The sequence below is a fragment of the Macrobrachium nipponense genome, chromosome 3 (assembly GCF_015104395.2).
Source record: "Macrobrachium nipponense isolate FS-2020 chromosome 3, ASM1510439v2, whole genome shotgun sequence".
Classification (NCBI taxonomy): Eukaryota; Metazoa; Arthropoda; class Malacostraca; order Decapoda; family Palaemonidae; genus Macrobrachium; species Macrobrachium nipponense.
The window spans coordinates 119,405,097-119,420,996 of record NC_087202.1 but is presented as its reverse complement, the minus strand read 5'-3'; the positions used below and the strand labels follow the sequence as shown (position 1 = coordinate 119,420,996).

At 33.6% G+C, this 15,900-nt stretch overlaps 1 pseudogene; it reads left to right on the top strand.

The window, feature by feature from the left end:
- The window catches only part of LOC135222487 (uncharacterized), a 62,971-nt pseudogene extending 49,627 nt beyond the window's left edge, over window positions 1–13,344 (top strand).
- The last annotated feature ends 2,556 nt before the right edge of the window (window positions 13,345–15,900 follow it).

Sequence of the window (15,900 nt, the reverse complement as noted above, 5' to 3'; positions counted from 1 at the left end):
GAACCTATGCATGCTGCCTCATTGAGAGACACTACTAGGAAGGCGATTTTTCTAACTGCTCTTGCCACGGCAAAGAGAGTTAGTGAAATTCAGGCAATTAGTAAAGATGTGGGTTTCAGAGGACACAGTGCAGTGTGCTCCTTGGATCCTAATTCTTAGCGAAGAATGAGAACCCATCTAACCCCTGGCCAAAAAACCTTTGAAATCAAGGGTTAACAGAGTTCATCGGACAAGAGCCAGAGAGAGTCCTGTGCCCTGTCAGGGCTCTCAAATTTTACATGCAAAAGACCAAAGATTGTCGGGGTCCTTCTGAGAACTTATGGTGTTCTGTTAAGAGACCCGACTTTCCTATGTCAAAGAATGCACTGGCATTCTTTTTACGAAGCACCATCAGGGAGGCCCATGCGTCCTGCTCGGATGGTGATATGAAGCTTTTGAAAATAAAAGCCCATGAAGTAAGAGCTGTTGCGACTTCAATGGCATTTCGAAAGAATATGGCACTTAATGATATCATTAGCGCTACTTTTTGGCGAAGCAACTCTGTGTTTGCTTCACATTACCTGCGGGATGTGAAGACGGCATATGAGAACTGCGAGTCGCTTGGACCATACATATCCGCAGAAATGGTGTTGGGGGCAGGGAGCAGCACAAATACTACCCTATAGAAAAGGGGTAGTTGTGCTTTTTAATTTTGGTGTTGGTTTATGGTTGAAGGGTTGGTTGCTTGAGGCGCCTTCCCTTTCTTTAGCCTAGAAGTTATGGGACTAACTTCGATAGGTTAGGTCAGGTGGTGGTTTTTAGCTTCGTTGCCCTCACAGTATGGTCAATATGGTCTAGTCACATTGTGGTCACGCCCCCGTTGACAGATCATCTAGAGCGCACCAACTACACAGGTCACTACCTGTTGGCAACTCTAGTAAAGCAGAAGCAGAACTTCGGTGACAGTAATCAAGAAAGTCAGCTATGCTAACAGGTAAGGAATCAAGATGTCAATCATCTGCACTTGAGGTGTTTCCTAAATCCTTCTATTCTGTCCCTTCCCACCTCCAATGTGGGATTCAGCTATATATATATCTGACAGGTAAGTTTCATGAACAAAATGTTATTGTTATGATACAATAAAGTTTGTTCATACTTACCTGGCAACCTGGCAGATATATATAATTAAAGTACCCACCCACCTCCCCTACAGGGGACAGTGGTATGCAAAAATCTGAAATAGAAAATGGAATGATTACTGAAATATCCGCCATCCCAGCGGCGGCGGAATGGGTACTAACCACCTGGCCGCCCACTGTGTGTGGGCGGGGAGTTTTGAAAATTCTGTCGGACGTCGGAGAATACAGCTATATATATATCTGCCAGGTAAGTATGAACAAACTTTATTGTATCATAACAATAACATTTTTTTTTTTTGAAGAGCCCTATCTCGTTATTTTTCATTGAAATTCCTTTGTAAATATACAAAAAATGTAGAGGAAACGTTGAAGAATAAAGCATAGGTCAAGAAAAATGGCTTTGGATATGGTAACAATTTCATTTTGATGTTATAAATTGATCGTAACGAAAAAAAATTTTACCATTGTCAACATTAATTGCTAGAATAAAAATTTTTTGAAGAGCCTATCTCGGTTATTTTTTTCATAGAAATTACTTTGTAAATATACGAAAATGTAGAGGAAAAGTTGAAGAATGAAGGGAGAGTTAAGAAAAATGGCTTTGGGGTCACTGAGAGGGAAGTGTAGGTGCGATCAGCTGATTTTCATTGTGAGAATTTTACTACGCCAGGGGATTTGAGCATGCGCAGTACAGAAACTACTTTGCTGGCGTATTGATACCCGAGATACATGGTCCAAGGTATGATCTAGCCTATGGAAATCGCTACTTGTCTGGAAAAAAAAAAATGCCCCTACCACACGTACGAAACATTTCGGTAAATTTTACGTACCGCTACGTCAGTTGGATAGATAGGGGATAGAGTATTTTTACGTACTATTACGTCAGTTGGACATGAAAGGGTTAATATTACTATTGTATTATAAAACACAATCAAACAGATCAGCTTTTGGTTTGGAAAAATCTGCTGAGAGCAGAGGTAAGAATATTTCTCTGTATTTAACTCAGTTCAGAGAAATTTTCTTTTTCTATTAGCATAAATTAATCTCTAGAAACTGTTTATATGGGGCAAGTTTTAAATACGTCTTGTTGTGAACTAGAGTTAGTTATTTTTTTTCGTTAATAGATGACGCCATTTTCTGGTTATCGGTGGATATGCCTAAGCGCCGAGATACCCTATGAAATACAAAACATAAAGAATTTGCATCTTTTCCTTGGCTCTTTTAAAGTTATGCTTTATTTCACCTTCATCCAATAATAACTGTATATACAGTAGAGGCCTGGCTCACAACCGTATTAAAACTCGACATAATTGGATTTCGCCACTAAATTTCCAATAAATTTGTATCTGTGTTCAAAAACTAAAAACCAGATTCCGATCCCCATACCACATGATGTTTGTAAACAAAACTGTTTCCGCCAGCCGCCGCTAGTTGCTACTTAGCATCATCCAGTGTTACGAAATGTAGCAAAATTTCATGTATTTTAGCATAATTTGACCCAAGAATTGGAGCTTAGCATAAATTCTATCATACTTAGGGTTCTAGTACAATTTTAGAATGTATTTTCACTAAAATTTTGAATAAAATGCAGAAAATTCCTCAATTTCATACACAGCTATTGTGAATATATGTATGTATCTTCATAGTGAAATTGCCTCAAAAGCAGCTCTAACAAATGAGTGATTGCTAAGTTGAACCCAACTAAGGAATGTTAAATTAAATTTTGTGAATTTAATATAAATACCCACAGTGGCATGACAAACGATCAGTAAAGTGTGAATAATGTTTTTTCTTCATAAGTAAAGTCTGATTTCTTTTCCTTTTTTGAGTTTTATTTTTTTCAGTAGTTATCAAAATTTTAATTATGTCGGAAGTGATTTTTCACACAATTTTCAAGTATTTATTCATTGTGTATGTGATCTGTTAAAGAAAAATGGTGTTCCAGTGGCATGATAATGATCAGTAATAAGTACGTATGTTTTTCTTCTCGAGTAGAGACTGGTTTGTTGTTTTATTTTTTTTTTAGTTTTAATTTCAGTAAAAAACATCAAAATTTTATATTTGAAGTAATTTTCACACATTTCAAGTATTACTGCTGGCTATCTATGTTCAAACATTTGGATATTGTTAATCTCTGAAATAATGGAAAAGTGTTTACATGGCATCTCACGTTTTCCTTCTTCAAAATGTTTCCACCATTCCCAACTTCAAAAAAACCTTAAGTTTCGTTTATATATGCAAGTGATGAGCGAAAAGAAAATTTAATCAAGCACCTTTGCTTGCTTTTTTTTTAGGCGTTAGACCTAGTCTAAAAACTGCTCACACATGAGGCGCGCATTTCAGTAGCAAATGCAATATGTATTTAAGTGTTGGGTGTGGATGGAATGGCAATTTGTTACGTACGATAGGTTACATGTGCGGTTCTGCTAGCCGAATGCAATCTTTAAGCTTTGTTAAGCTTTGCCAGTAAAGCAGAGGTTAGCCATAGCTTAAATTAGAGAAGCCACTATAGTATATATGTGCACAGTATGTAATTAAGAAATTAAGATGATTCTTTTATGCTACTGTAATACATCAATGTTTATGTGTGAGATTTGGTAGTGAAAACCACTGTTACATACGTACAGTTCGGTAGCAATGCAATCTAAGCTTTTTAAGCTTGCGGTAAAGAAGAGGTTAGCCATTAGCTTAACTCAGAAGCTTCTATGGTATACATAGTAATTATGAAAGTTAAGTTTTTTAGATTCTTTTATGTCTACTGTAAAAATATGTCAATGTTTACGTATGAGATTTGGTAGTGACACCAGTTTACTGTGTGTGCGGAAACGAACGCAATCTGTATGCTTGTTTGTAAGCATCCTCGTAAAGAAGAGGTTAGCCTGATATTAAACTCAAAAGATGCTGGTACGTAATGGTATAGTAATTATAGAAATTAAGAAGATTCTTTTACTTATACGTACATATATGTACCATGTACCATAATTATTTTTAAAGTCCAATAAGCTTGAAACCAGCCCTGATATTTGAAAAAAAAATTTCTTCATAGAAGACGCACTTTTTTTATAAGGATATTTTTTAAAACAAAACCGTTAGTATCATAACAATTACTGAAAGATAATTTTAAAGTGATTTTGTGTACAGTATTACAGTCGACTCCGTATAAGATTTACCATAAATTAATACCGAATGTAAACGTTTCTAGGCTTATAACAACAATATGGTTTGTTTACTATAGTCCTACTATAAGCCACCAGTCACCAGGCCTGCGCTATGGTTTGTTTACATCCTTTCATGCCACAGCCTGCCAACATAATGTAGGCAATTTTTCATAAGTTTTTTATAACTAATATAAATTGGGTTTAATTTTAATAGTTTATTAATTTACTGTAATAATTAGACCTGCTTTTCAATGTTTTATTATGTTAGCAACACATTTTATGCCTACCCACTACACTACATTCTACTTACTAGTTACCTAGGTAGCCTATGGCGCTTGGTCAACAATCAGTTAGACGTAGGCCAGAATTCTTTTGTACTGTATATTATACATTTAAGATTATAAATATACGTTTAATATGACCTTTATTTAACTCTTAACTTATTTAGTTGTAATTTACATGTAATGTATTGTATAAAAAGGCAAGGTTAGGGTAATAACTGGTGGTCAGGAATGGATTAATCCGTTTTCAGTTACGTATTTCTTTTGGGAAAAACTGATTCAGATCTCGAAATAATCGAATTTTGACGCTCCTTCTGAAATGGATTAGCGTCAAGTTCCAAGGCTCTACTGTAGTCTCATATTACATACTACTATATTATAAATACAAACAAAAGTAATCAATGTTTTGGTTTGGAAAAATCAGCTGAGAGCAGAGGTAAGATTATTTCCCCGTATTTAACTCAATTTAGAGCAATTTTCTTGCTTCTGTTTAGCGTAAATTAATGCCTAGAAACTGTTTATATGGGACAAGGCCATTTTTCGTTACATAAAGTGTTTTTTAAGTTGAAATATGACATAAATACTTCTTGTTGTTGACTAAATTAATTATCTTTCTCGTTAATAGATGGTGTCAGGAGCATGGTTTTGTGTAAAGAATTAAGAGATACCATTTGCTACTTTCATCCTATTTCATAATAATACAAGATTTATGTATTTATCTTTTATTGGCATGAAAACAACAGTAAAATGTGTTCTTTCATAGCCAGTATTTTTTATTAAAATACTTTTTCTCCACTATTTTTTGTTTTTTGTGGTCGAGTTTCATCCATGTTGTTGATGCACAATAATATATGCGTTAGCAGTGTGAACCCTTTTTTTATTTCTCGGGTTCAGCTACAACTGCAGCTTTAGTTTAGCAGTACAATATTTCCTTGGAAATATTTTCTCCATAGCAAATAGAGGTATAATGCAGAAATACTTAAGTCCTTTTCTACTTAATTTACATCATTTGTAACAATTAATGTTAATGTCTGGAAAATTCAGATTATTAGCACATTAATTTTCAACATTAATGATCTGTTTTCAGCGCCTTCTGCTAAGGAGCCCTGCTATTGCCTGTGGACACTGCTACCAACACCTCCAAGTCCAGGGCATTATTGGTTTTCAGTCACAGGAGTTTCCTTGCATCCACAGTTTGGTCTACGAGTCATGCTAAGGATAATTAGGTAAGAATGTGTGTAGCCTACTGTAGTAGCATGCAATGAAAACTGCGCAATCACTTGCCTCACAATGCAGGCACACCTAGTACGTAGGTAATATGGCATACCCTATGAGACTCAAGTATTCTAGTTCAGTGATCTGTTTAAACTAAATGATGCTTTGATAATAATGTAGTCACAATACAAATACTATAATTAAAGCATATGAGGTATTGTTTTTAGTGTGCATTGTGTGGTTCACTGTAGACAGTACTAAAGATTCTTTGCAGCCACTCATTGGAGCACAGCTACATTGTAGTCTGTTATTTTCATCCATTCCATGTAGTCTCTTCTCTTTAGCATTATGTACTTGGCTCTAGTTTTCAGTCTTTGCTGGAGAACAAGTCTTATTAAGTGAACCCTTTGAGAGTCTATGGGATATTACAGCTTTTTTGAAAAACTTTTATACATCATAAATTATTAGTTATAACTCTTCACAATGCTATTTTAAGCAGTTGAATTAACGTGTATTTCATCTCTTCACAATGCTCTTTTAAGCTGTTGAATTAACATGTATGTATGTATAATGGGTATTATTCATAGTTAATTTAGTGCCATTTTTAACAATGTCCCTGTTGCTGTAAGTTGTTCATAGCTAACTTTTTTCACTAGACCTATTCTTTTTTTATAGCAATTTGATTCTTTTTTTAATGGCAGTTTGCTTATTTCAGGAACATCCATCCACATGATGGTGAATTAGCCATAGCTCGACGTAAGAGACGCAAAGAACTTGCGGCAAAAGAACCTGGAAGTGAGTTGGAAACACTGAGTGAACAAGTGCAAGAATGGCTACTGCAAGTCCGACAAGTCAGCGCATCAAGTGTTTGGTCAGCTATAAGCTCCACAATTACAATTTCTAATATTAAGGAAGCATTTAGGTAAGTGAAATAGTAGGTCATAGTTGCTTTTGTCATACCACAATTAGTAGTCCTATGCTGAGTTTGAATCTATGGTTCCCCTCCCCCCCAAGTTTTACACATTTCACATTTTTGTGTCCACTTTGTCATGGACTTTTTTGGAACACATTATTCACTTTTCCAAGGGAACTTTCACTAATTTGCTGATTTCTTTTCTATGGACCATATCTCTAAAATTATTACTAATTTGCTTTCTTTTTTTAGTAGAGCAATACTATTTATTCACTAATTACTGCATTTTTTCATGTTGTGTTTGTGACTAAACACTGAGTTTTATGATAAAAATGATTTACAGCATACTTATAATGTAGCTATGTCTCTCTCTCTCTCCTCCTCTCTCTTCTCGTCTTCTCTCTCACTCTCTCTCTCTCTCTCCCCCTCTCTCTTCTCTTCTCTCTCTCTCTCTCTCTCTCTCTCTCTCTCTCTCTCTCTCTCTGGGTAATGTAAGATGTATTTGAAATAATATTGCTGGAAAGAATTTTGATAATAGAGTATATTGTACAATATTCAAGATATTCTTTAATTATTTTAATTTTATCTTCCAGTAAAAGCAGACTGAAAAATAAATGAAAATAATTAGCAAATATTTAAAATATATACAACTTGTTTTATCATAAAAACTTTACGGTAGTATCATTTCAAGTACTATCGTGCACAATAGTTCGTTCCCTCCGCTAATCCTGTTCTATCGCCAACAACAAAAACTTTACGCTCACTCTCTTAATTAACGATATTAGGTTATGGAGACTACTCTATGCTCAAGAAAAATACCTGCTTCCCACTCCTCCTTCCTTGCCCTGACGGTGCGACATCTGTTGGGTGCTTAATTAGTTACTTGTTCAACTGCTTTGGGGTTTCATAGTCGCGGATTCGTTTTCACACTCTGGATCAGCGGAGGGAACAACTATTGTGCACAATAGTACATCTTACATTACCTTTAGAGAGAGAGAATCTAACACCTATTATGCTCAGTCCAGGGTCCAGCCCAGAATGAGCTTAACAGATATTACATAACTAGTTCTACTTCCTAAACACTATATTTATATCATTTCAAATACATCTTATATTACCCTTAGAGAGAGAGAGAGAGTACACTGATTATGTATTACCCTTAGAGAGAAAGAGAGAGTACACTGATTATGCTCTGTCCGGGACTGACCTAGAATGAGAGAAAACGACTTATGTATACAGTAAAGAAGTAACTTGATTAGTTGCTTTATAAGTGTATAATGGACAGTTAACAGTGTCTATTGCACATGCTTCAGTTAATTCTTTATATAGGTATACTTGTAATGGGTTACAGTCGACCACTGTATTCATGTTCTCAAGATTTGCGAATTCTGCTATTTGCCAGTTTCTCTATGGATCATATCTAACCATTATTCACAGAAAATTTGCGTATTAGCAGTATTTTTCACTGAGATATATTCACTAGTTACTGTATTTTCATGCAGATTTCATGACTAAATGGACTTTAGAAACATTTTTAGAGGGTTTTTCTTGTGTTTGAACTAATTACTGTATTTTCATACAGATTTCATGACTAAATGTATTTTTTGTGATAAAACTATTAAAATATTTAGGTAGAAGCATTTTTAGAAAGTTTTTCTTGTGTTTGAACTAACAAAATAGTTATATAATCACTTTTAGAGAGGTTTTAAGTATTCACTGATTTTAGCTATTTGCAGGAGATTTGGTATGCATCCCCCTTGAATTAGAGGGATCCACTGTATATAGTGTAACTGTTTTTATTAATTTTGAAGCATGTTTGCCACCATTGGAGGGTGGATGTACAGAGAGATATGGTCCAAGTAATCAGCATGGTCAATCTAAAGTTACCAAACATAATGAAAAATACTCAGAATCTAACATACAGTGGACCCCTGCAGTCGCGCACTCCAGATTCATGGACTCTTGGATTCGCGGATTTCTTTCCGGAACATATCTACCCGCTATTCATGGGAAATTTGCATATTCGCGGTATTTTTCTATGAGAAATATCCACAGATTACCTTTTTTTCTCTCCTTTTTATTATTTTTAATCATAAAACGCACTTTTTGTGATAAAATTTAAGAAGACCAAGTATAAACATTTTTAGTGAGTTTTTCTTGAGTTTTAACTAACAAAATAGGCAGTTTTAAGCAGTTTTATAGGGTTACAACTGTTCACGGAATCTACCTATTCACAGGCGGTCTGGTGAGCATCCCCTGCAAATATGGGGGGAACACTGTAAAGACGAATGGACAAAGTCCAGGCGGTGTTTAACTTTTGTCTTAGATCTTGAGATATTGAGCATAGCATTTAGTGTGTTGTTCCCTTTCCTGTTTCCTTAAGAGAAACATTTTTTCTGCACTTGGACTCTTCCTTGTAGCCACAAGTCAGGAGCAGCCAATACTGTGATGTCAGAATTTATGAATCTTGAATGCCTGCCTAGCAAAAATATCAAATGTATCTGAGAAGTCCTTTCCACTTGTAAGATACACGAGATACACAAAATGCATACAGTACTCAAAGTGACATAAAGATTTTTTGTTCATTTTTTCATTAGCATAAGAGTACAAAACTTTAAACCAGCCTGAGAAGAGCCGTTGTTAGGCTCAGAGGTCTGGATAAACTAATACTATTCTATAATAATAATAACAGAATAAAAAAAGCTTTTTAGAGAGAGAGAGAGAGAGATTTACAGTATTTCTCTAACAATATATACTATAAGTTTTTATAGCACTGGTAATGTAGATAAAGCTAGGTACCATACGCTGTTAAAAGTTTTCATTTGTGTTTTGAAATATACTGCCAATTGATTATTGTTTCTTATAGATTTCATGTGATATAAAACTTTGGGTCCCTGTATTTAAAAAATTGCAGACATTATTATTCCTTATTTGCGTACAGATTCACAGCTGAGCTTTCAGGAGTTCATTACTTTCTCACCATCAGGAAATGATGGGAAAATTAATTAATTTCTGAAAGCTTGGCTGTGAATAAGGAATAGGTGTGATAACTGTTATAACTTTAGCCTAGTGTAAGCATGTATGAATCCGTTTGATACTCATTTTTGTTATTTTTCAGATTTGTAATTGTCCTTACCATGACCTTAGTGGTTGGCTTTGTGGCATTTTTGAGAGAAAGCCATCATTATGGCATCCAGTTTCTTCACGCTGCTGGTGTTTTCTTCCGCAACATTACCCCTTTCATGCAGAGTTTGCTTGCCTTTTTTGAGAAAATTATTGGGGGTATGTACCTTCTCATAGCTATGGTTTATAATGATGTGCGTCGTTCTGCTGCACGGCCTTCGCAACTTTCAGCTCCACCACCTATGGCCATTGGTGATGGCCGTCAAGGATTTATGCCCTCTCCATCTGGACCAAGGACAGTGAAGTATGTTCCTCCTGAACAGTGGGTTTACAGAAGTCAGAGTTCTCCCACAGCAGAGAGTTGAAAATGTGAGGTGTATGTTTCTCTGCTTGTGTTTATTTATTGCCATATGGATATTTAATCACCTTCTATCCCATTTGCTTTTAAGCTTTTATTTCTTTGTTTTGGGGATTGAAGTGTGTTTATACACAATTGCAAACCCATAATTTGCCAATGTGATATGTTGTGTTGGATAGGCTATCTAGTAGTTTTTTTTTAGAGCCAGGTTATTAATGTTAGTAGTAGTTGTAGTAGTAGTAGTAGTAGTAGTAGTAGCAGCAGCAGCAGTAGTAGCAGCAGTAGTAGTAGTAGTAGTAGTAGTAGTAGTAGTAGTGTATGGAAGAGTTATAAGTACATGAAATTGCTTAATAAGCTTCCAGATGGTGGAATTACCATCATTGAAAGAAATGAGAATAAAAGAAGAAACAAAGAGCTGAATATTTACAATATAAAATAAATAGAAAAACATATTTAAAGCTCATAACTTGAATAAAGAAAATTTAATTATAGTACGCAATAATAAATAACAAAGAATAAACAAACTGGAAACTAAATGCGACATTTGAGATAGCTCAGCAGTGGAAAAAAGGAAATTCAGATTCTTCTGTCAATTGAACAGAACATAGTAGCAAGAAAGGGTTGGAGACTCATTCAGTGACGATTTATACACCACTAGATATTTTACAAGTGCTTTATTATTTTCAATTCGCCATATTTCATCTCAGTTTATGGTAATTATTTTATTAGGTGATTATGTTGCATGTCTGTAGTAATTGCTTATGTAGTAACACTAATGTTTGGATTGATTTAGTGTACTGTAGTTATTTTTCTTTGTTGAGGAAAATAATCACTATATTAGAAATGTAGATGACTTTGCTTTCTTGTATTGCCAGGCATACCATATGCATGTACATAATATACTTGCAGATGTATAAACTGTGATAGGTTTTAGATGTGCTTAGTTTTCTTGGAGAATGTCCTTCATTCTTTCTTATTCTTTATGAGATAAATTTTTATTATTCGTATTACTAGGACCCTTATTTCTGCTTATATGAGAGGCAGTACCTAAGATAATCCTATAAAAATGAACAGTTAAATATAAATTGGTTGAGTGTTGATGTTAACACAAAGGCTTTCTTCCTCCTTTTTGTATAAAACCCCATTTTCTAGGAGGTTTAACAATACCCTTTTAGTTTATCTTGGTTGACCTTGAATGTGTACATTAGCATGGCAAAGAACAGGTTCATTAGTGTTACCCCTATAGGTATAGATGTACTACTAAAGACCAAAATTGGCATATATATATATATATATATTGCCTGTGATAGCTGTGTTGTTGAATCCTTGAGTTTGAGTATGACTGCCCAGTATCTAATCCTTTGAGTCCACATGTGGAATAACTGTAAGTGACAGTATTTTGAAATCTTGGAAAATACACTATAATAAGACAAAGTATTTTATACAAGCGAAATCTAATGTTCCACAATACAATTATTATTGCCTAAATTGTTAGAGTTCAGTGTGGCCAGCCTACCTTATGCTAGCCTTGAAAACTCTATTAACAAACACATGGCATTTAAAAATGTTTGTTTACCACTGCTGTAGTACTGTCAAAGTTAGTGTCATCATCATATTGTGTTTCTGGTACACTGTGCATCTAACTCTCCATTGAATGTGCCTTTCATGTTGTAACAATTATGTTGTTTTGGTGGTACTACAATTGTTATGGTGTAATGGTCACAACATTTTGAATTAAAAGGAATTTAGTAGGGTTGATATTCTTTTGAATATCTTATAAACATAGCAGGTGACCTTCAAGTCTATTTTAAATGTGACCTTAGAGTTCATTGGTTTCAGAATAATGCTTAATATTTTTTTTTTAAGAACAGCTTGTTCTATGACTCTCATTGATTATAGTTTGTGGTTGGTGCAATTGTTTTGTTCACAATGCTTTCTTCATTCATTTCTGAGTGAAACTTGGTCATCTAATTAATCTTTTACTTGGGTTTATATTGTAGAACTGTGGTTATATTCTGCTGACTGAGGAATCTAATAGTGACAGATTGAACCCACTGTTGGAATGTGATATTCATTCAGAAAAGTGCAACATTGAGAGAATTTCATCCCATCTACAAATGGCCACATTCATTTAACCTTAGTTTTTTTGTGACCAACATGAAAGTTTAGGAATGCAGGATAACATTTACAGTCTACCCATTTTATTTTTGTCTAGTTTTCAGCCAATAATGAATAACAAGCCCTAAAAATAAATCCCATAGAGGAACTTGGTCAGAACCTCCATCATTTTCAATTTATCCAATCATTACATTTTAAAGGAGTCGAATTTGCCAAGTAAGATCTAGTTTGTTTTATAGTAACAAACCCTTCAGCACATCTCTCAGAATTAGAAATGTTATGACTCAGTAATATTTTCAGTTGGTCCAATGTCTTCTGGCCAGCCTTGTGAGAGATAAGAATGTCAGTTCAGTAATCTGGTATTGGTAAGATTGATACGTACAGGATGGTAGTAAACATAAGTTTTGTTGCTATCTTTGTAAGATATTGCAGTGCACTTTGACAAGACATTAAACAATGGATTACCACCTACATAGTCCCTTCAGTGGACACTGTAGGCATTTTTAAAGATTCTGTACAATATTCATTCAGCACCTGCTCCATTGCTGTCAGTTGTTATTCTTATTACTACGAGCAAAGCTGACCTTATGTTTGAAGAGGCAGAGTGCTACTGGCTCAAAAGCTCCCATATTAAGTTGAAATGTGTTATTTATATTCTTAGGTACTTGGTGCATGATGAATTCAAGTTTTGCAAAAAGAGCTTTGTGGCATTGTAGTATTCTTCATAAAATTTCTTCTCAACATTAACTGATTCATGTAATTTAACGAGAATATGTAAATATTAAACTGAATATGGTACAGAATACTTTACTGAATATATGTTGAGGAAATGAAAATTAGTGTACTGGACAAGAAACTTGGCATCTTCTCTAATATGTTAGTTATGTCATCTTTAGTAAGGAGACAGTTAACTTTTCATTGTCAAGTCTTGGTTATATAATTATTATAAGTAATGTGCTAATGGTAAAATATGTAATCCTGATGCTTTGATGTATTAAGCTGAACTTAAGTTGAAATTTGTCAGTTAGGAATATCTTTGGATTGTGTATGTATATATATATATATAGTATATATATATATATAGTATGATATATAACCATTATTATTTTAAAATACAATAATCAATAGATTTTTTATTATAAATATATATATATATATTTATATATATATATATATATATATATATATATATATATATATATATATATATATTATTTCTTGTTGGTAATGTACCAAATGTAACAAAAACAGGCTCCTCTGGCCACCTTTAATAATTTACTTGAAATCGAGGCATGTTAAGCTCCTTTTTTTTTTTTTTTTTTTTTTTTTTTTTGACAAATTTGTGTACAGGTTAGCCTTTTTTGTTCTGATTACATTATGTTTTGTATTGTGAAGTCTTGTTATAATACTTTGTGTGATCTTTGCATAAAGCTTGTTAGAAGGGTTTTGCCACCGGGAGAAGTTATGCATAATCATCGTATGCTATTGTATTGCCTCAATTTATAGTCATATGAGGTTAAAAAAAATATAGATTATTGTTGTTCCTAATGCTTTAGTGTTAAATTGGAATAGTCAGCAGTTTTAGGTGTTCCATGGGTTGGAAATAGGTAAGTAAACTTTGTTTGCAAACCATATTTTTTTTTATTTGTCTTGCACTTCACAGTGCAGATTTGACTTGCAATGGTTTCTCTCCCCTTGAGCTGTAAGTCAGCATGGTTGTATAGCATCAACAATGTGCATAAACAATTCTGTATAGCATTGTTGTTTTGGTTAGGATTTATTTGCCTATGCTCTTAATTTCTGCTGCTAGTTATTGATCATTATCCTAAGTAAAACAGAAGATAAAAGAAATTGTACATTTTAGTAGGTGTTTTACATTACCTAAGAAAGTGTTTTGACACCTGTGTTTTCTGTAAAGGTTACCTTAGTTTTGATAATGATGAGTCTTTTCAGCTTTTGTGTGAATTATTAATTTTTCCCATATATTATACAGTAAACTTTGTTGTCAAGTTTAGAAATGTGCTTTTAGTTATTTGTTGTGTGAATTTTTAATTAGTTGAATATATCACTGTAGTGTATACAAATTTACGGCTAGGATTACAGAAATAAATTTTTTATTTTGGGTACTTTTATACATTTTGGTAATTTAGTTGAAAAAGATAGTGGTACAATGGATGTATTAATTTGAAAAGATTTGTATAGTCGCTATCTATTTTCTGTTTCAGTCGTGGTACTTGAATGTTATTTCAAGGACGTTTTGTTTACTTTTTCATAACTGTGAATGAAAAATAGTGTAGTATTGTTTTCTGTAGATGCTTAATAACAAGCAATTTCTGCTTGTGTGATTTAGAATTTTTCACCTCTTAATCTTTGTAAGTCTTTTTCTCTAGGTGCTCTATCTGACAAGTAAAAAGTACTGTAGTGTATATGTGAAATGAGAAGAAAATATTTCATTTTAAACTTTTTTTTAATTCTTTTTCCTACCAGCAGAATTAGGATTGCAGTGTTTTAAAGGTATGTGTGAATTATGTTTAATCTCAAAATGTCATTCCTTTGTAATGTCAAGTTATGAAGATTATTTTATGTGGTAATTCATCATGGTGCAAATTTTTAAAATGAGGTCTGAAATGATGTTTGAGGATGTGTATTTTGACATTTACATTTTTTGTTGTATTGCTTCTAACTGTGAACATTTATGCTTTTTGTGGTTGTCTTCACTGTAATTCAGGTTGCAAAGGTAAAGATAAAAATGGGGTTGTCTTAATTTTGATCATGTCTGTCAGCACATTTTGATTATTTTGTCACCTTAAAAGAATTTTATGTTGCAGCTACGTCACTACTTCTAGTTGTGGTTGCATAGGTTCTGTCCATTTGTAAAATAGGATTTTTGAAATTAAATTTTTGATATGTATTTAGATGAGAATTTTAATCTGAATATTTTATTTAATGACTCATAGATTTTTCACAAAAACACAACTGGAAGTAATTGTACTAGAATTATACACCGGAAGTATTTGAAATAAAATAACACACACACACTTTTTTTTCTCTCTTGCATCAGTAGATCAGCTCTTGCCATTATATTAAGAACCTAAGATTAAAATTGAAATCCAATTTTGTTCACTTGTCCAAACTTTTTTCAAGGGAGTCCAAGTATTCTTATGTACATTAAAGTATACGTATATTGTTTGATGGCTTTAGCTAAACATACTTTTCACTATTTTCATTGTGATGATAAACTCAATCATTGTATTAATGTGATGATAAATAATAGTTACAGTTCTTTAAACTAAAAAATTAAATGTTGGCTTCATAGCACTACCACTATACTGTCCTTTAAATTACGTACTTTGTAAATATTAGATTTCAGTTTAATATTAGGGTACATTATATTATTTTGTATGCAAGTAGAGGAACTAAGTATACACTTTTCTAATACATACTACCATTGTGTAAATATTTTCTCCTTTGTTCATGTAGGTGACTCTCTCTCTCTCTCTCTCTCTCTCTCTCTCTCTCTCTCTCTCTTTCCAGTGCAGCATCCCTTTGGCTCATATCAGCAACCTCTTTCATTCTTTTTTCTGTACCGCCATTCATATTCTCTCTCTTTTTTTGT